Source organism: Leptonychotes weddellii, chromosome 4 (genome assembly GCF_054177405.1).
Source record: "Leptonychotes weddellii isolate Sample4059 chromosome 4, ASM5417740v2, whole genome shotgun sequence".
In the NCBI taxonomy this organism is placed as follows: domain Eukaryota; kingdom Metazoa; phylum Chordata; class Mammalia; order Carnivora; family Phocidae; genus Leptonychotes; species Leptonychotes weddellii.
In genome coordinates, this window is record NC_138372.1 from 80652446 (window position 1) to 80673711 (window position 21266).

Sequence of the window (21266 nt, forward strand, 5' to 3'; positions counted from 1 at the left end):
AAAAACAATGACTGCTAACCTTCTTGTTCCTTGTTTCTGACTTAGAAGAAATTATTCCCTAGTGTCTTAATTGGGAAGTGGTTTATAATTGTCATTTCTCTTCTTCCTATTGCTTCCTCCATTTCTTCTCTCCTTCCTCTCACCTCTTCTCCTTCTCTACCTGTTTCTCCTTTTCTTCCTCCTTCTTGTTCTCTTTGTTTGGTTCCTCCTTCTTCTTCACCTTCTTGCTCTTCCTTTCAGAGTTTTTAGATCAATTTAAAACTTTTCACTGAAGTATAATATAGAGAAATGTGCACATAAGTACAAAAACTCAGTAAATTTTTGTATTCCTAGGCCATTTGGTGGCAGTTTCATTAATTGTGTCTTTTCAAGAGTGTTGTTCTTTTAGTTTTCATTCTTTTAGTTTTTAAAGTGGATGGGGCATGAATTTTTACATAGTATCCTCTAAAATTAAAGAATTTAACTTTTCCATTTCTCTTTTCCCCCCCCAAATCTCTTCTATCAGATACGTGTTTCCCTTTTTTGTTGTTTTTATTTGAGTTTTCTTTCCATTTGTCTTAATTAGACTTGCAATGTTTGGTACTTTTACTTTTCAAAGAAACTGGATTTTTATTTTATAAATCAGTCCGATTTAAATTTTTTTCTATTTCATTAACTTCTATTTTTCAGTTACTAATGTATCCATTCTATTTATTTTAGACTTACATTTTTTTTTTACATTTTTAATTTATTTCTACTTTTATTTACTTGTTTGGTGATTTCTAGTTATACTGCATAGTTATTAGCAAGTACTTCCAGGATCTAGGTCCCTGAAGGTTAACTGAACATACAGCTAAAACGTGAAGGACACTTATTACCTTAACTTATTGACTAAGGTATATTTATCTGTCTAAGTCCCACATGTATAAAAATTAGATATTTTTTCAAAATTTATTCATTAAATCATGTATTCAAGGTATTTTGAGACTCTGTCATATAGATGGCAGAAAAATACATGATCTTTGTCTTTGAAGTTCATACTGTTTAGTGGAAAAGATTGACTTAGAAGAAGGAGATCATAATACAGGTGTCTATGAGAGGTTAAGCATGATATTAGGAAGCTGTGAATGAGTATTACACACAAAAGATAACATTTGTGCCTGAGAAAAGGGGTTGGGTATTTTGGTCAGAACTATGAAAAAATTTGAAGTAAAAACAGATTCTGTAAGTCTGGTTTAGATGTTAAATGGGAGTAGGAAGAAATTAGTGATGAACCTATATCTTAGTAAGAAGTGATTCATTTAATAAACGTGGGGCTGGCAGAGAAAATAAAGCCAAAGGACATGAAAACACCTGCAGAAAGCACCACTTTCTCAAAATAAGGAGTGCAACTCTGAATATTGTATATCTTCTTGACTGTCCTGAATGTTTCAGAAAGTAACACAATTATGTAGTCAAAATTCAGCAACTGTTACAATTCTCACATCTTAGCAAATCACACTAAGTAATAATAAAGCCATTATGGTTAAGTAATGCTTCTACACATTGGCAAATAAATGGTCATATGTAGAGTTTAAGTGGAGAAAACATACCAGAATTTAGATGCTGAAGCTTTTCTTGATAGAAAAGACTACTTCTAAAATCTAAACTGGTGAGTGATTACCTGGGATTTTCTTCTCTGAAACAGTTCTCTGTGTTTTAGTATCTCTCCCTTGTTCTCTCTCTCCCTCTTTCTCTCAAGCTCCCTCTCTGAATTTCACTGTCAAGACACCCATGTTTGTGGTCTGGGATTTCATTTTCAATTATTTCTCCCTTTTTTATTGTGATTGTAAGCCTTTTGGTAATTAATCAGTAGTTCCTTTTGCTAAAGTGTAGGTATCTCTGCACTAGAGAATTCCAGATTCTCTTTTTTTCTTAGATTATGAGTGAAAGACAAACTATGGCATTCATTACTTTCTCAGACAATTGAAAATTAATTTCTGATATATTAAGTCAGTAGGAGGATCTCACATAAATTCCATTATTAAAATCAGCAAATTGCTGTGGTCTTTCCATTGATTGCATGTTACACTAATCACTATATTCATATTCAACTATGTAGTACAGCTTCAGTTGCAAATGTTCTTAAAATACAAAGAATTTTACATACAATTGAGTAAGATTATAAAAAGAGAATATGTGGATTTTCATGAAAATCAGAAAAATATTATATAAAGGCACTTTTCCCACTGAAGTAAGTCCTCATCATAATTCAGACCTGATTATCATAGGTCTTTATTGTGAAATGAAAAATTTGGGGGATGATTATTTTGTTTATGTGTGTATTGATTTAGTGCCTACTTTGTGCTGAAAAGTTGGCTTGACCATGTTTAGAACAATTAATTGTATTATCTCCATCCTGAAGAAATGTGTTGCTTAGAGGGATATGTAGCTATTTTAAAAGTTAAATTGACTAGAATGAGTGAGTTCCATCAAAAGACATAAGCATAAACAGAGATGTATAAAATGAGTGGGGGTTCATTTTGTACTAGGCACTAGGCATTGTGATGGACAATTCCGAATGGATTGGGATGTACTTCTTATGAATATGAGCAGTAAAGCTGTGTATATATGAAAAGGGTTTTTTTTTTTTTTTTAAGATTTTTATTTATTTGACAGAGAGAGACACAGCGGGAGAGGGAACACAAGCAGGGGATTGAGAGAGGGAGAAGCAGACTCCCCGCTGAGCAGGGACCCGGATGCGGGGCTCGATCCCAGGATCCTGGGATCATGACCTGAGCGGAAGGCAGACGCTTAATGACTGAGCCACCCAGGCGCCCCTACATGAAAAGGGGTTATAAAGAAATGAGTCCCTAATTGCATGGTGGAAAACATCATAGAGATTTCAGGAAGGGCTTGATATTTAAAATTTTGTAAAAGATGAGTGAGGGCTACTTTTTCCATATAAATATTATTACTGATACTGAACAGTGTTACCGGTGTTTCTTTGGCTTATTTAAAATAGTATGTCTCTATACTTGGTTTCCAAGAAACATCTGGATTCTTATCTTGGATACACTTAAATGAGTAATTTGTCCTTCATGAGCTTGAAGTTTTATCTAAATTAGAGATCTAAACAAGTGAAACTGCTGTAGAAGTGTAAAGATGAGTGAAAATTAACATGGGCACACTAAATGCTTCAACAAAGCTTGACTTTAAACTGAACCCATTTTTCTATTCTCCATTCAGGAAGCCTCCCCCTCCCCTTCACTTGTTTTTCTGTAGAATCCTTTGTTCCAGGAACTAGGTATCAATGTTGCTACTTAGTGAAGAGAAGACTCGGATGGCATGGCGGGTGCCAGCAACAGTCAGGAGACTGCCTTGAAGACACCATGAGTAGGGCTTGCAGCTCATACTAGTTTCCTATTAAACCACCAGATCCTGTAACTTCCTATAAAACCCCTCAGGCTTTTTAAAATTTTTTTAATTTTTTTATTCTTATGTTAATCCCCATACATGACATCATTAGTTTTAGATGTAGTGTTCCATGATTCATTGTTTGTGCATAACACCCAGTGCTCCATGCAGAATGTGCCCTCCTCAATACCCACCACCAGGCTAACCCATCCTCCCACCCCCCTCCCCTCTAGAACCCTGTTTGTTTTTCAGAGTCCATCGTCTCTCATGTAAAACCCCTCAGGCTTTTATCCTGCGAGGTCTTGCGGTCTTGGAGGCATTAGCCTGCTGTAGCCTCCTTTGCCTGGCAAACTAATAAATTATCTTCCTTCTTTATACCTAAACTGTCTTCATGTTACATGTTTCATCTCCGGGGCACAATTGGTTTTTGACAACACAAGGAAGAAGCTAAAATTTATCTCATCTTTGCAGTTCAGTTAGATCCTTTGAATTTTTTTTGCGTTACCTACTTCCATGTCACCTTAATTCTCTGTGTTAAGCATTTACTTTCATTGCCATTCTGCTTATGCAGTATGGTTCAGAATATAAACAGACCATAACCTGAATCTCTCTCTCCCCACCTCTCTCCTTCTATTACCATCAACCACATTTAATTTAGTGTTGTAGAAAAAAAAGTTTAAGTAGTAATAAAAAGAATTAAAATCTCCTGATAATCCCATAAATTCCACTTGTGTTCATTTTCTTGGTGGTCAAAAAATCCTCCTGCATCCATACTACTCTGGGCCACTGCTAAGTGGTTTCAGGAGATAAATTTCACTTCATGCTTCTCTCCGAGCTTACCAATTCTCTCACCAAAAATCCCTATCAGTGGTTTCTTTCTCTTCTGAACCCATTACTCACATGTTCCCTGCTATCTTTATACTACTTTCTTTCCAGCAATAGCTAGAACCTACTCTAAGAACAGAGTAAATTAAAGCCCCAAATAAAGCAAGAACTAGTCTTAATGGTTATGTAATAATTTTCCTGTTATAATCTAGGACAGAGTTTCTCAAATACAGCACTCTTGACGTTTGAGGCTGGATAATTCTTTGCTGTGGGGGGCTGTCTTGTGCATTGGAAGATGCTTAGAAGTATCCCTGACCTCTATCCACAAGATGGCAGGAGTACCCCCCCTCATTTGTGACAAAACTGTCTCAGGATATGCCAAATGTCCTCTGTAACCCATAAGGCTGCCAGTTAAAATGCAAGAATCCTACCTAAATTTGAATTTCAGATAACCAAAACAAATACACTTTTTTAAAAAAAAATTTAAGCATATCTGAAATATTGTATAGATCAGTTATACTAAAAAATGTTTACCTGAGATTCAAATGTAACTATATTTTTATTTTAAATCTGGCAATTCTACTTGAGTCTGAGGAGGGTAGGCGGGGTGGGGGGGGGCATAGTTGCCCCATTTGAGAACCGCTATGATTATCTTAAAAAGTAAAATAAAAATAAAATGTTTTAGACATAATTTTGGCATTGCCATGTGTTTAAGGCATTTAGCTAAATGGGTTATTGTTATTCTTAATATAATTATTTTGGTATGTTCAAAAGTTTGCAATAGTGGAAAATAAAATAAAATGTACCACTTAGTTTCATTATGGGGTCTCAGCTCGAGGAATTTAGGGCTTTGACTGATAGCTGTATAGACAAGTGGCTCCATTGCCTTCAGTTTTCTGCAGCATTCATTAGGCCAGAGGCAGGCTTTCTTCAGATATAAAAATGATGGATGGAATTCAGAACCTGATAGTTACTCTCATGATACCATAGACATCTGGAATATGCATTTGCCCTCTGAGTAAAGCCTACACACTTTGCCATGTAAACCCCCAAGTGCATAGACACTGAGCCATTTAATCTGCTCTGGGCCCATGTCGCCTAATCCTGCAGTTGATATAATCATCTTCAGACACTTACAGGTCTCTAGACGACACAGCTAAAGAAGATAAAAAGACAAGGTGAACTTGTGTTTGCCCTCTCATTAAATTTTACAAGCTGCTATGTTTAAGTTTCTATTTTATGGACCACTTAGGCAACTATTAACCTTTAAAAATACATTAGCATTTTTATCTCAGACTTTCAAGAAGACGCAGATGAAAATAGAAATTAATGATAGTGGGGAGTTCTGACTTACAAATCGATATTCGGATGTTCAAAACATGGTTTTCCTCTACCACATTGAGAAAATATTCCAAATAATCCACCTATCCTAGTTCTTCTTTAAAACTGACTACATCTTTTGTTGGTACAAATTATAGCGTAATGGCAGTAAGCATGTCCAGGTTTATTGAAATACAGTGTTAGAGAATTATTACTGGTGTTCTATTACTTTAAATTGAAAGATGATGAAGACTTATGAGCAGAGAGAGACTCATTTAAACACAGTAAAATTGAATCTATTTGCCTTAAAAGATAATAATTAAATAAAATTTTATTAGAGCTTTTAAATTTTCATTTTAAAATTTGCACTGGCTAAAAATCATCTTCTATAATGTGGATAATTTAGGCAGATAATGATTAAAAAATATGAAATACTATGATTTTGTTTTAACATCACCGGTTATGAAAACGTTCTTTTTGCTGGCAGAACTGAGAAAATACGGTATTTTTAATATTAGTCTTAGAACATTTAAAAAATGTTTTTAAAAATACAAAAACATTATTTTTTAAGGATACATTTTTGGCCTCATATTATTTAGTTTATTTTTGCAAATTTGGTGCAATCTATTAGACTTTGGACATTATAAAATCTTTAAAAAAAAAAAAAAGGGGCACCTGGGTGGCTCAGTCATTAGACTTTGGACATTAAAACAGTCATTCACAGCTTTGAAAAGTCCCTTATAGAACTTTGAAATTTAACATTAAGAATCTGTAATTTTACACCAGGCTAACTGCACATGGAGCGAGAATGATGTCTGTTTTACTGTGTGTCCACTTTCAGTCAGGTTATAATGAACATCTAATGCCGCTTCAAATTTAAAAATAAAATTCCTACGGGCACCTGGGTGGCTCAGTAGGTTAAGCACGGGACTCTTGATTTGGGCTCAGGTCATGATCTCAGTGTGGTGAGATTAAGCCCTGAGTCGGGGCTCTGTGCTGAGTGTCAAGCCTGCTTGGGATTCTCTCTCCTTCGCCCTCTGCCCCTCCCCCACCCATGCAGATGCTCTTGCTCTCTCTCAAAAAAAATCAAAATTAAAAATAAAAAAATTCCTGGGCTCCTGAGTGGCTCAGTCAATTAAATGCCTGTCATAGGCTCAGGTCATGATCCCAGGAACCTAAGATCAAGCCCCATGTGAGGCTCCCTGCTCAGCAGAGAGTTTGCTTTTCTCTCTGCCTCTGCCCCTGCCCCCAGTTGTGCTCTCTCTCAAATAAATAAAATGTTAATAAATAAATAAATAAATAAGTAAAATTCCTAAACATGCCAGCTTACAATGAACATGATCTGTTCTATGTGGTTATGATACAAAGATGACTAAAACAGGGACCTATTGGCAGAAAGGGTTGGAAAGGAGAGAAGAAATTTGAAAATCTTCCTTTTCTTTCTATTAATGTGCTCTTGGAACTGTTGCAGGGCGATTTGTTGCATGCTTACGGCTATAGATTCTGTTTTCTTAAGCAAGATGTAAGAAAACTGGAGCATTTTTCATTTTGAGCTACTTTCTCCATTAGGAAAATATGAGACATTGTTGAAAGCCATGGTTAAAGCAAAAGACAGAGTAAAGAAAAACTGCCAAGCAGTGTTTGGAATGAGAAAGCACTAATCTTGAAGTAAGGAAAAATCAGGTATTTAAGGTACTAATGGAGGTAATGGTTCGGGAGTGGAAGGGTCCCCAAGACTGTTTTATAGCTTAGTTGTATAAAAAGTCAACTGAAAGAACTGTTTCGCAGGTACGTTCTAAGAAGCTAAAAGCCCAAGACAGCTCGTGATCGTGAGGACTGAACACTAGCTTAGGTGGAGCACGAACCTCCTCCTCCCGCCAGCCTTCACCTCCCCATGGTCTAGCTAAATGGTTGTGGGAGACCAACTGAAACATGGCTTAGGCGCTCTGGTGTTAAGTGGCAAATGACAACTTGGTAACAGTTAATGAAGTTTGGAGACTTATAGAATAAGTGGCTGATGTCATAAGGTAGAAAATAGTATAGTGATGGCATTTTGGATCAGCATGTGAGGTATTTTATGTAATCCCTGGAAGCAGAAGACTGGGTTAGTATGATTTAATCTAGGGAACTAATAACAATTTCTAGCTGTGATATACTTACTTTTACAATATTATACCCCTAGATACTAATAATTTGTCTGGTCATTTTACTTATTTTGTATCAAATTTAGAGGACCATTGTGCTAAACCAAGGCCTATAAAACAATCTATTTTTCCTAATAAAATTGATACAGTATCAACTTCTTAAATGAGTTAAAAGGCAGATAAAATCATCACCTATCTTAAACTTAACAAAAATCCAACTTTCTTTTGATTCAGAAAACATTTCAGAAAAATTATAAATTTTATTTTCTTCTGTTTAAATATCTGATTTTGAATCCTCAGAGTTTTCCTGAGTTTGCTGGATGCTGCCACATTAGAAATGAAGGCCAGACAGGGTGGGTTTATGAGGTGATGTATTTTCTCCCTGGAAACTTTTAAACCTTGAACACGAAAACATTCTGAAAATTCATCATTGTTTAGTTTCGGTCCAAACCATTCAATATGGCTTTAATTAGCTTTCAAAGTCTCCAGCACAAAATAGAGTGGTGGCAGAAATAAATTGTTTAAAGGAAAATACAGACTGTGCTGAAATGCACAGCCTAATCTTCAAGAAATACTATATTCTAAGCACGACATAGTGTTGCCTTCATATTGCCTTTGCCTCATTTTCATTTAAAAATGTGTTTCTTCCATTTTCCATAGAATATAAATAGCTTCAGAAATTTAAAGTTAACTGAAAATTGTAGTCAACGGTGCTTTTTGTGCAAGAGTTCACATTTGTTACTTAAAGGAACAGTGAACTCTTAAAAGTTTATCACTTATGTTCTTTGAGATGGTGTTTATTCACAAATTATTGAAAATGGAATACAAAGATGTGACTCTCAAATGGGAAACAGTGCTACTGGGATGACTGTTGGTCATCTTCATGTGAGCATAAGGTTATGTCCAACTGTAAACTTTCTGTGTCAAAAAGGGCAAATGATGCTTAGATAGGAGGAAGGTTAGTGAAATATAAAATGAAGCAGTTGCTTAGAGGGTGGAATTGAAATAGTCTGTGGAAAACTACAAGTTTTTAATGTATATTTTTCCTTAGAAATTTATCCTACAGTAATTGTCCCAAGTTAAACTTGGGATTATAAGTCTATATGGATTATTCCCAACTGATTAATATTAAGGATATCTTACATTTTATCAATATATTCATTTGTATTCTCAGAAAATTTTGTAATTATTATCTCATTTTCATTTAATGGAACTTCTCACAAAAGCTGGGTAGTTGTTTTTTTTTTTACCACTTGAAACATAAGAAGACTTATAAAACTACATCCACTGGCTTGTTTCCACTGAGAGAAGCAGAGATACTTTCTATTCTTTCTATTTCGTCCTGTGCATGCAAAACCTTAGTTTTACAAGATGTCAACAACAACAACAAAATGTTTAGATATGGCAATATAGAAGTTCTGTTTTCTTCCAGGTATGGAGGGTGCTTTTCCATGGAAACGGCATCATTTTCATTACCCGGGCAATGAGCTTAAAGATTTCGGCTTCCAAGATCCAGCCTCTGCAGCTTGAAGATTTCAGTTCCCAAGATCAGGACACAACCACCATTCTGGTTTCCAGTGCTGCCAAGTTATACAGCCCAATCATGTGATACTCTAGCCTAAACCCCTTCATCTCAGCAATGCTAGCTATGTGTCTTGGGACTAATTATTTCTCTTTCCCATATCTCACCAGTAAAATAATATTTACCCCATAAAGAGTTGTAAGAACTAAATGAGTTAGCATATACAAAGCTTTTAGAACCTGGTAAGTACTCGATAAACAGACACTATTGTAATTTTATTATTAACATTTAATTTGTAAACATTATGATCATATTTAAGAGCAATCAGAATAGTAATTACCATTTTTGTTTCACACATTTACATGAATTGTCTTATGGAACTCTCATAACGATTAGTAACTACTAATCCTAACTCCATTTTACAAATGAGAAAACTGAGATCATAGATAGGTTCATTAAAATTGTTTGCATGACTAGTAAATGGTGGAGTTTAACTGCAGAACTGTGATTCTTAAATCCCTGGAGTTTGACTACAGAGCCATGATTCTTAAGAGTTATAATAGATGACTCCTTCTATGTCTCAAATCATGTTCTCTCTCCTCTTGACTTCCAGACGCATCCTAAGATTATTTTTCTTACATAAATTGTTAAAGGTGCTCATTTCTGCATGCATTGGGAGAAAATCTAATTTGTAGTTTTATATGAGAATATCTCTCTGATCCTTTTGCATTATTCCTAAATTTGTGAAGAGGAAAGCATGCCAACAAACCCAAGTTAGATTGGATTACTATGTGGCGATAGGAATATTAGGCAGCTGGGTGGATAAGTCAGGTTAATGCAGGAATGCATAAACTAGGGTCTCTACTATTGAAAAACTCAGTTCTTCAATTCACTCAGGAGAAAAGTTCTCTATTTTGCCAGTTTTGTCCTCAAGCTACATGTTTGTCCTCTTAGACTTAGAAAGGTGTGTGCCATGTCTTCCCATAGTCCCTATGGACTCAAATATCTGTTTAGCAGTCATGTCATAGTATTATAAATTATACATTTTTATCATTCAGTAAAAAATTGGTATGCTGCACAACTTGAAAGCTTATGTACTAACATCACTCAGTCTTGATTTTTTTAGGTACAACTAGTGTTAGTATATATTGGTGAAATTATAGTGTGGCATGCGTACTCTTTTTATTTTTTTATTTTTATAGATTTTATTTACTTATTTCACAGAGAGAGGTGGGGGGAGAGAGAGCGCATGAGCAGGGGGAGCTGCAGGCAGAGGGAGAGGGAGAAGCAGGCTTCCCGCTGAGCAGGAAGCCCAATGGGACAGTCCACGATGGCAGTCCCTGGGGCTCAATCCCAGGACCCTGGGATCATGACCTAAGCTGAAGGCAGATGTTTAAGTTACTGAGCCACCCAAGTGCCCCTACTCTTTTTAATGTCAGATTGTGATCATGGCTAAGAGAAAGTAAACATGACTAAGGAAATCATTAGTGTGCACTTCTTTTATTATTACCCATACTTAAACCCAGGATAAAAAATCTTAATATGTCCCTGGAAGACTGTTTACTCTCACTTAATGCACAAAGGGCAAAACACATTCCCTTAGAACGGGGAAGGAAAAAGATAAAGCTGCTTCAATATCATCTCTTACATTAGAAGAGAAAGATAGCTTCAATAATTTAACATTGTTTTCTAACTTTAAAGCAAAATGGGGTCATGATGCCAGAAAATTGTATTTAAAACCCTATTTACATAGCATATGCAAAGCATATATTTTGAGTTTTATAAATTTACTTCATTTAGAATTCTTGTTTTTGGAATTTTTATTAGATTATCAGTGTTCAATTTCTTCTGCCTACTTGGCTAACTGATGGGTTCCATAAATATTGAACCCCATGAATTGTACTGATTATATTCTCTGTGCTCAGAATTCTTACTCTTAATTAAGTGATGATGCTCATAAATTTCAGACCATGAATTGTCCAGGAAACCACAGTTAGAATGTTTATCAGCCAATCAGATCTCTTAATTCTCTCTGAAATGAATGTGACTTCTATATAACATTGAATGTGATGGATACAGAGTGGTTGTTAGATTGGCCTTCTTTGTTTTTGTAAGCACTAATACTTTGGAAGATAAATAGTACTGGATGCTTCATTTACTTTGATTGTTTTTAATCTCAAGATACTTTGGAAAATTTATTATGCTATAAAGCTTGAGTTAGCTACAGCTTTTCTGTTCTGATCCAAATAAGCAACAGTCATCAAAACTTCAGTAATTCAGAAACATTGTGTCATGGTGATAACAACAAAACCATTTCAGAATGAAACTAATTATTGATTATCCCCAGGGCTTTTGAGATCAAGTATGCCTCAGTATAGTTAATTACGCCCTTAGCCCTGCAGAGTTTTTGCAATGGCAGGTTCAATTTACTTAGTAAAAGTATTGCTTTTTAAGATTTGCAGATGAGTCAATTAGACAGTCATTAATTGGGTGGCAATTGGAAATGTGTTGTCCAGTTGGGAAATGGGCCACTCCAATAATTAATGTATACTAATGCCAGCATTAATGACCTTGAGCTTTTCCCCATGTATCCAAGGAAAAACAAATCAAAGAACCATTCAAGGAAAAATAGATTTTGCTGAACTGGTATCTGAGACAGATATTCAGACTGCTTATTGAATGTACCAAAACCCTCAAAATTTCAGGGTAACAATAGCTACACTTACCTGAATAAAACTAAATACCAGGAGGCTTATAATTAATTTTCATAGCACAGTATTTTCAATATTATTTATTTGATAGGTGGTTTCTGTCTCTTTTTCATTGCTAATAGCCTTCAAAATATAATAATTATAAAATTTCCCATTTTAAATGAATTATATAAATAATACTAAAGATCTTATTGAAACAAACCATCTAATTTCTCAAAGGTTAAATAAAAAAATTTAAATGTTCACTTTTCTCCTTGGAACACATGGTAATTAAAGTAATAGAATTATGCTATGTTCTTATTTATGAAACATCTCAAATCGTTAACATACTTTTTTTGAGTAAATTGTAATCTCTATATTATCACTATTAATTTAAGGCTGTGGGGTGCCTGGGTGGTGCATTTGGTTGAGTGTCCACTCTTGGTTTTAGCTCAGGCTGAGATCTCAGGGTTGTGAGATAGAGCCCCACAAAGGGCTCTGAGCTCAGCATGGAGTCTGCTTGGGATTCTCTCTTCCTCTCCCTCTGCCCCTCCCACTCATGTGTGCTCTCTCTCCCTCTCTCTCTCTCTCTCTCAAATAAGTAAATAAATCTTTAAAAAATGATTTATTGAGTATAGTACCAGATGGGATATCAAAGATAACCTTCTTCAAGGATCCTACAATCTTGTAGGAAATACAAATATGCAGATTATCAGTGGGATACAATGGGATTATTGTCTTACCTGCAGGACCCTGAAGGAAGACTGATTTATTCTGATTTAGAAAGAGAACATGAGCTATACAAAATAAAATAAAAGTAAGACAGGGCAAAGGAGAAGAGAAGTCCAGGAAGGGGATGTGATTTCAAATAGAATGTTCCAAGTAACCTCACTAAGAAGTATCTGAACAAAAACCTGATGTAGGTATGGAACTGAGTGGTTTGTATAGATGGAGGATGGATATTCCAGGCAGAGCAAAAACCAGTGCCAAGTCCCTAAAGCTAAGGTGTGCCTGACATGCATATGGGCCAGTCAGACCTGAGATAATAAAGGACTAAGAAGAATAGTAGATGAAACCACTGAGGTCATGAGTGAAGACCCCTCTATGCCTGACCACTTGTAACAGGCAGCTGCCGCCAAAGGCTCTGCCCGATGGATCTCCCAACAGAACCAAGAGCCTTCCCTACTTGAACATCAGTAGCAGTAAGCGCTGAGAGCTGATCCGGACCAGACCGAGGCCTTATCTCAACTGTGGGCCCTGAGACTGACTTCGCCTTTGGTTCTTTAACTTCTTGCACCCCTTCTGTTGTCTTGTTTATTGTGTGGTTTGTCTTCTGTCCTGCTCTGTGTGCTGTGTAAGAAGCCAGGTGACGTTTTACATGGTGAAACACCATTGAGTTTGGAATCCTTAACCTGCTTTCTAGCTGTGATTTAACTTTGCTTTATGATTGAATAAAGCTGACATTGTGGAAAGACACAACTCTATGCACCTTCATGGCATGCTCATGACATTTACACTGAACGTTTCTACTCACCTAAAATCCAGTTTGGTTATGTGTCAAATTCATAGTTAAATCTATCTGATAAGTTACTTATTGTCAATATTGTCATTTTCTGTTCCAGAATATTCATTTAAATTTTAGATTCCAGATTCCATTCCTGGTGAAATTCTCTATCCTGTTTTCTACTTTACTAGACACATTAATTGTAATAATATTTTTAATCACAATAATTTTTAACTATGCATATAACTTCAATATTGAAATGACCTAGAAACCTATTTTTAGGGTCTATTTTTTCTCTTTGATTTGACCATTTGTTCCTGTTTTTTTATTTGCTTCTTGTGTGTGTGTGTGTGTGTGTGTGTACTTGTTTTTTGTTTTTGTTTTTCCTTTTTGGTGTACCGATTAAGTTTTGGCCAAATTCTGGATATTGCATTTGAAAAATTGCAGAGATTCAGGATGACATTATCTTCCTCAAAAATTTCTATTTTTGTCTGAAGAATTTCTATCAGGCAGAGGAGAGTTAGATAACTTTGATACAACAAGATTTGATATGATTTGAGGCTGAACCTTGGTCTTCCTGAAGAGCTTGTCTTTTCAATTTGCCTTTACTCCTAGAGTTCCTTTGGGGCTTTCATATAATAATACAATGTTTCTAAAGTTATCTCCTAATTGGTGAGCCCTAAAAAAGTTTTTGCTTCTCTTCCTTAGACCCATGAAATTGCCAATTCTCTGTTTGTTACCTTAGCCCCTTGCAGATTATGAATTGGCACATTCCTTGAGGGAAGATGTAATATCTCCTTTTGTTACAGGGTTTTTGTCCCCTTAGTGCCCAGGTTCTTGGTTGCACTGCTTTGAAGAATGAAGTGGTAGACCAGACAGAGTAGTGGGCAGCAAAGAAGTTTATTGAGCAAGAGTATAAAGCTCCAGGAGAAAGAGGGGAACAGGAGTGGGTTGCCCCTGGAGTTTCTAAATTTAGGAGTTTTTATGAGCTCTTTTGTGCAACTTTCTTAAGCAGTTAGGGTGTGCTGAGTCATGCCAATCAGGGCTTTGGTCACGTATCTGTCTACCTATTAGGTTAATATCCACTTGCTGATGGTCTTTTTTTGCTGACATCTGGGGGCTTAGTTCTTAACTGCCCCTTGCCTGTGATATTGACAAATGCTCTCGTGGCTAATTGTCTTATTTTAGGACGTTTGGCAGAAGTCATTTCTGCAAAGGCTGCAAAGCAGAATGTCAGTGAGGTCCTGTCTAACTTGCAAAACAGGATGTCAGTGCTGTTTTATTTTAGCTGTCCTGACTCCATATTTTCTTGTTGGGCACCCTGGCCCTAACTATGTAACTGTCCAACTGACTCCTAACACTTTTTCCTAGGGATCTTTGCTCCTCCAACAGATTTTAGCTGACTCTGTTGTTCTCTGATGCCTACAAAAGTGGTGTGTGTGTGTGTGTGTGTGTTGTATCTTGTTCAGTTTTTAGTTGTTCTTATAGGGAGGGTTGTTTTCTGATATAAGGCTACTTCTTCATAGCCAGGAGGAATCATTTGGGGCACATTTTTAAGGCAAATCCAGCAAGGATTTGTATTGATTTGGAAGCAAAATGTGAGAAAAAATGAAATCAAAGATGATCTCAAGATTTTTGGCTTCAGCCACTTTTAAGGGAATAGATTTGTCATTAAATAAGGCAAAACTTAAAGCAGTTGGTTTAAGTTTTGAGAACAGTTCAAGTTTTGAGAACAGAACTAGTTATAACTGAAGCTCAAGAATGGGAACTGGACAAGAGATGTAAATAAAGTCACTAGCCTAAGGACAGAATTTAAATCATGTGGCTAGAAGGATGTGAGTATAGATAGAAAAGGGGGGAGGAACATGGACTGAAGCCCAGGGCATTCCAATATTCAAGATAGGGGGAAAAAGAGGAATTGGCAAAGAGCCTAAGGATATACAACCACAACAATAAGAGGAAGACAAAGAGAATGTGAGGTGCAGGAATCCAAAAAAGAGCATATTTAAGAAAGAACAACTGTATTAAATGTTGCTACTAGGTCAAGAATAATGAAAACATAGCCATTGGATTTATTGATGACTTGGAAAAAAAAACAAAACTCTCAAGGAGTAAAAGAACTTCTATATGGAGTTGGTTTAAGAAAGAAAATGAAGGGAGTGTTTGGAGGCAATCAGTGTAAACAATTATGCTAGGAATTTTGCCCAAATGAAAAATGAAAAATTATTTCAGTAAAGAGAAAAAGATAAAGATGAACTATAAATAAAAATGTTAGTCAAGTTGCATATCAACCAAAGGGAGAAGTTGCCAAGACATTTTTCATAGGCTTTATTTGTGAGCAGTTTTCGGTTCAGAGCAATATTGAGCAGAAGGTACAGAGATTTCCCATATACTCCTTGACCCCCACATGTGCACAGCCTCCCCTATTATCAACATCCCCCACCAAAGTGGTGCATTTGTTACAACTGGTGAACCTACATTGATAACTAATAATCACCCGTGGCTCATAGTTCACATTAGGATTCACTTTTTGTGTTGTATATTCTTTGGGTTTGGTCAAATGTATAATGATATATTTCCATCATTATAGCATCACACAGAGTAGTTTCACTGCCCTAAACAGCATCTGTGCTCTACCTATTCATCCCTCTCTTCCTTCTAACCCCTGGTCTTTTTAATGCCTTCATAGTTTTGCTTTTCCAGAAGGTCATATTGGAATGTAGCCTTTTCAGATGGAGTTTATTTTGTTTTAATAAGAAAAATAAATCCATTTTTATATCAGCTAATGGTAGAATAGGAAAATAATCACGTAAGACAGGAAAGAAAGGCTGATACAATGTTCTTACGGAGTCACTAACAGACGCAGTATTTACTAGTTTAATCCTCACAAAATTCTTTTAAGTAGATAGTATTACTATTATCATTACTCCTATGTTATATATGGAAAGCCGGAGGCTCAGTAATGTATTCAGATTCTGCCAGAAGACCTTATTTTCCACAATGATCTTTTCCTACTTGCTAGTTTAGTCACTTATTCTCATAGTCATAATCTAAACATCAATATTCTTTTTTTTTAGACTTTATTTATTTGAGAGAGAGAAAAAGCAGGGGTGGGGAGGGACAGAGAGAGGGGGAGAGAATCTCAAGAAGACTCCACACTGAGTACAGAGCCCAACAGGGGGCCCAATCTCAGGCCCCCAAGATCATGGCCTGAGCCCAACAAGAGTCAGAGGCTTAACTGACTGAGCCACCCAGGCGCCCCTAGACATCAATATTCTGAATCACTGCTCACCTTACAATCTTATTTTTTTTTTTAAAGATTTTATTTATTTGACAGAGAGAGAGAGCACAAGTAGGCAGAGAGGCAGGCAGAGGGAGAGGGAGAAGCAGACTCCCTGCTCAGCAGGGAGCCTGATACAGGGCTCGATCCCAGGATCCTGGGATACGACCTGAGCTGAAGTCAGTTGCTTAACCAACTGAGCCACCCAGGAACCCTCACCTTACAATCTTATTTTCATGCTTCCTGGTCACTGACAATAGCCTCTTATCTTTCCAGCTCGCATTTGTCTCACAAGTCTTTGACATCACTGGGACTTGCTATTTATTATTCTTTATATTTTTCTCTCTCTCTCAACTCCTCATGCTCTTCCTTCCCTCCTTACTCCATTTAGATTCCATGGTCCAGTATCCCCATCATTGACTCAGATACAGTCCCTATTTCCTTACACCATCTCTCTATCATACTCAATAGGAAACATCTCATCCCTGATTAAATCCAGCTTTACTACCTTTTGCCTACACCCTAGAAGCTGAGTCTAGCCACAGAAAACACACAACCATAATGGTTGATACATTTTAAATTCTTTTTTTTTAAAGATTTTATTTATTTATTTGACAGAGAGAGACACAGCGAGAGAGGGAACACAAGCAGGGAGAGTGGGAGAGGGAGAAGCAGGCTCCCCGCAGTGGGACTCGATCCTAGGACGCTGGGATCATGACCTGAGCCAAAGGCAGTGTTTTAACCGAATGAGCCACCCAGGCGAATTCTTGACAACTTAACATATGTGGGAGCTTAAGTTTGCCCAGCTATGGTCTCACACTTGCCCCTGCCATTTCACTCTCGGTCTCTGAGACAACTATTTCCTCACTTTGCTTTCCCCCTCAAACATGGCATCGAACATGCATTCCTTCCTCCTCACATTCAATTCGTGGTCCTGCTTCCTGTTTCGCTGGGAGAAGGAGTAGAAATCAGAGCACTTCTATACCCTTCTGCCAGCAATCTCAACCTGCTTCTGCACCCATGTGATCTACCCCCCTGATTCCCACTGATGAATTTGTCTTGCTCCAAAATATGGAGAACCCCCGATTTGTGTGTTGGATGCCTGCACTTCTTTTCTACTCAAGAATATTCCTAGAATTTTCCTCCTTAATATCTCGACATCATCAGGGTTTTTTTTTTTTATCACAACTATTTTATTCTCACCATTACTCAAATAATATATTTCTCATCTTAAAGAAAAATCATCCCTTGACCCACACCCCCTGCAACTACCGTTCAAAGTCCCTGCTTTTCTTTACATAAAAGCATCTTGAAAGAGTTCTCTATACTCATTGTCTACATTTCTCTGCCCATTCTCTCCTAAATGGCCTCTTGCTTCCTGCCCGCCACCAACAGGTTTTTTTCAAAAATCAGCGATAACTTAGATTTTGCGGGATTCAATGATTAATTCTCAGTCTCTGGGTTATATGACCTACCTGCAGCATAGGTCACAACTTCTTGAAGTCTATCTTTACTTAGCCTCCAGAATCTCACTCTCTTCATTATCATCCTACTTCATTGGCTGATGATCGCAGGTCCTTTCGATGATTCTTCTTCGTTTCTAACATAATGCCCTTGTAAAGGCTTGCTGCTTCTTCTTATCTTCCTAAATCACTGCATACATCAAGATTTTAAGATCGGGGGTGTTGCATTTAAACTTCTCCATGTGATGTCAATGACAGTATTAAACTTGCTACCCCTGCTGACCAGCTCAGCACAGCACCACTGAATTCCTTTTTGGCCCAGTGTCCAAGGCTTTGGATGGCCTGGATAGGCTGCTTGTCTCATTTGGGAGGCAGTTATATTTCTAATGCCTTTTCTAAAAAAAGAGTGAAATTGGGACAAAGAGCAGACTAAAGAACCGAAAGGAGAAAATGAGTTAATTCCCTTGCTGTCTGAGAATTTTTATTTTGTTTTACTGAACTATAAAAATGGATATATAAAAGAAATATCAAGTGGTAAGGTGAATTGAAAGCTCTGCTTAAGGTTCTGAATTATGGCACTTTTCTTTGGAAGCTTAGAAACATGAGCTTTCTGGTTGCACTTTTTTGAAGGTAGGATGGTATGTATACATTACAAGTGATGGTGAAATAGGTTTCAGGAGCTCTCCTAGGGGAACGATAATTTGTATAGCTTAGTCTCACAGTGGTTGACGTGGTAGTTAGTTTTGTTTATGGTATTGTGCTTATTGTGGTCCAGCTTAAAATATTCACACTTATCTGTTCTCCTAGTGGATTTTTTCTACATAGCTTAAAATATTATATGCAATGCTTAATTCTGCAGTAACTTTCCCAGCTTTTTCTGACATATGGGATATCTGACATTTAAATAATCTTATTCAACAGTTAGACATTTTTATTTTTTGACCTAGTCCTTATTTAACCATATATATATATATGTCAAATGTTTGGATAAAATTTGTCTCTTTTATTATTTAGCAGTTTTCCCTAGCAGTGCATTTGCCTCTTTTTTTTCCTGTGTCTTTCCCGGTTTTATAATAACAGGTGCAGCTGCAAAAGCACACCAATAACACACACATCTGCCAATGAAGGTAAAAGCTTTTCACAGCACACATGCCCACGTTGTGCTAGTTTCGGTTAGATAGATTCGGCTATTGATGCCCCGGGTCACAATGCAATTTAGAAGCAATTAAAAGGTAATGAATGTGCTGAACTGAAACCTGAGCCTGGAAGGCTTTTTCTGGAGAAAATAGATAGATTTGTGTGTCTCTATAGTCCCCCGCAGTAGTGTCTTTAGGCAGAATGACAATGTTAAGGGCTACAGACAAATGGGTAAGGTATGATTTTGATTCATTTTTCTTGCGATGCTTATAAAGAGTTATGAATACATCATTGATACAGTAGCATGACTCATCCTACAGATAGTTATTAGACATCAACTACTTTAAGAGTCAAATTGCTATTGTGAATATCTATTTTTAAAGGCACTCTTGTTGAAATATGTTTCGTAGTATGGAATAGTAACAGTCTTTGATGGTGTGTGAAGCATGCACCCTCAGTGTGGATAGGATGTTGGACATTTTCACAGGTTCCCACAGAGCTACCTGCAGGATGAATACCCTAAGTCTTGAGGCAGGATGGCCTATGTGCCTAGTTAATGGCACCATGCACCAAACACTGACCAAATAAAAATTATGGCTATGATTTTAGACATGAAAACATCAGATAGTGTTGGTCACACTGCAAAGATGGAGCTAAAGTAGTACCTTGCCTTTATGCCATTTTATTACAATGAATAGATTTTTATTCCAAGAATAATTTTCTGATTGATCCTATCACTGACAGTATGCAATCCCTTATTTGGGGTGTGGTTTCTTGTACCTGGTTTGTGAGCAGAAGAGACTTTGAATATGACTAAAATAACAAAGTGACTATGTTACAAAATTCAGAACTGGCAGCATGACATCTAGCCCATGCCTCCCAAATTTTTATTTTCATTTTCTTGTTTTCCTGGTAGCCTTGAGATTAGAAGTTCTAGATAATGTCTTGGCCAAGAAAAGATAGATTCTTCTTGAAAAACAAATATTATACCACTTTTAGGTGAGTTGTTTTAAAAAGTAAACAATAAAATAACATGAAAGAGCCATTTAAAGGCCACTTCACTGAAAAATTGCTTATTTAGAATGGAGAGTCTCCTAAACTGTCATGGTTCCCCAAGTCATACTCAAAATTTTATTCTATGACTTTGTCATTACCATTGGAACTGCCACTGACAGAAATCAATAAATATAGACAAAAAATGTGAAATTATTGGTGTCTATTGTTGCCATTTAAAAAGTCCCTTAGGGGTGCCTGTGTGGTGCTCTCAGTGAAACATCCAACTCTTGGTTTCCACTCAGGTAGTGATCTCAGGGTCATAGGATCAAGCCCCCCCGCCTCGTGCTCTGTGCTCAGCATGGAGTTCCTTTAGGATTCTCTCTCCCTCTCCATCTGCCCCTCCCCCCCCACTCCCTCTCTCCCTAAAATAAATAAATAAATCTTTAAAAAAATAAAATGTCCCCTGGAACACATTGGATTGACTATTGTGCTCTCTCTCACTTCAGGATCTGTATTCTTTACATATTTGTGACCATTTTTTATATACGCTTCACCAGTGTTCATTTTGACCATAACTAGTTATTGCAGAAACAAGCAGGTATAGAGAACCAACTATGTGTCTACCGTGTGCTAGAGGTACAAATAAGGATTGCAGCAACCCAGGTCTTTGAGGAGCAGGAAGTATAGCAGGAAACATGTAACATTTTAATGCTATCTGCCCTCTTTTAAATTGTGCATACAATCTGGATAAAAAAGTAATCAACTAAGTCTACTATTCAGTTTTTTTAGTAAATTAATAAATTTTGTTGTATTTATTGAATCTCATGAAAACTTAGTGTCAAGCAAATATGTTCTAAATCCCATAGCAGGGGGCGGAGCAAGATGGCGGAGGAGTAGGAGACCTGGATTTCGTCTCCTCTCAGGAATTCAGCTGGATAGGGATCAAACCATTCTGAACACCTACAAACTCAACAGGAGATCGAAGAAAGGAATAGCAACAACTCTCTGAA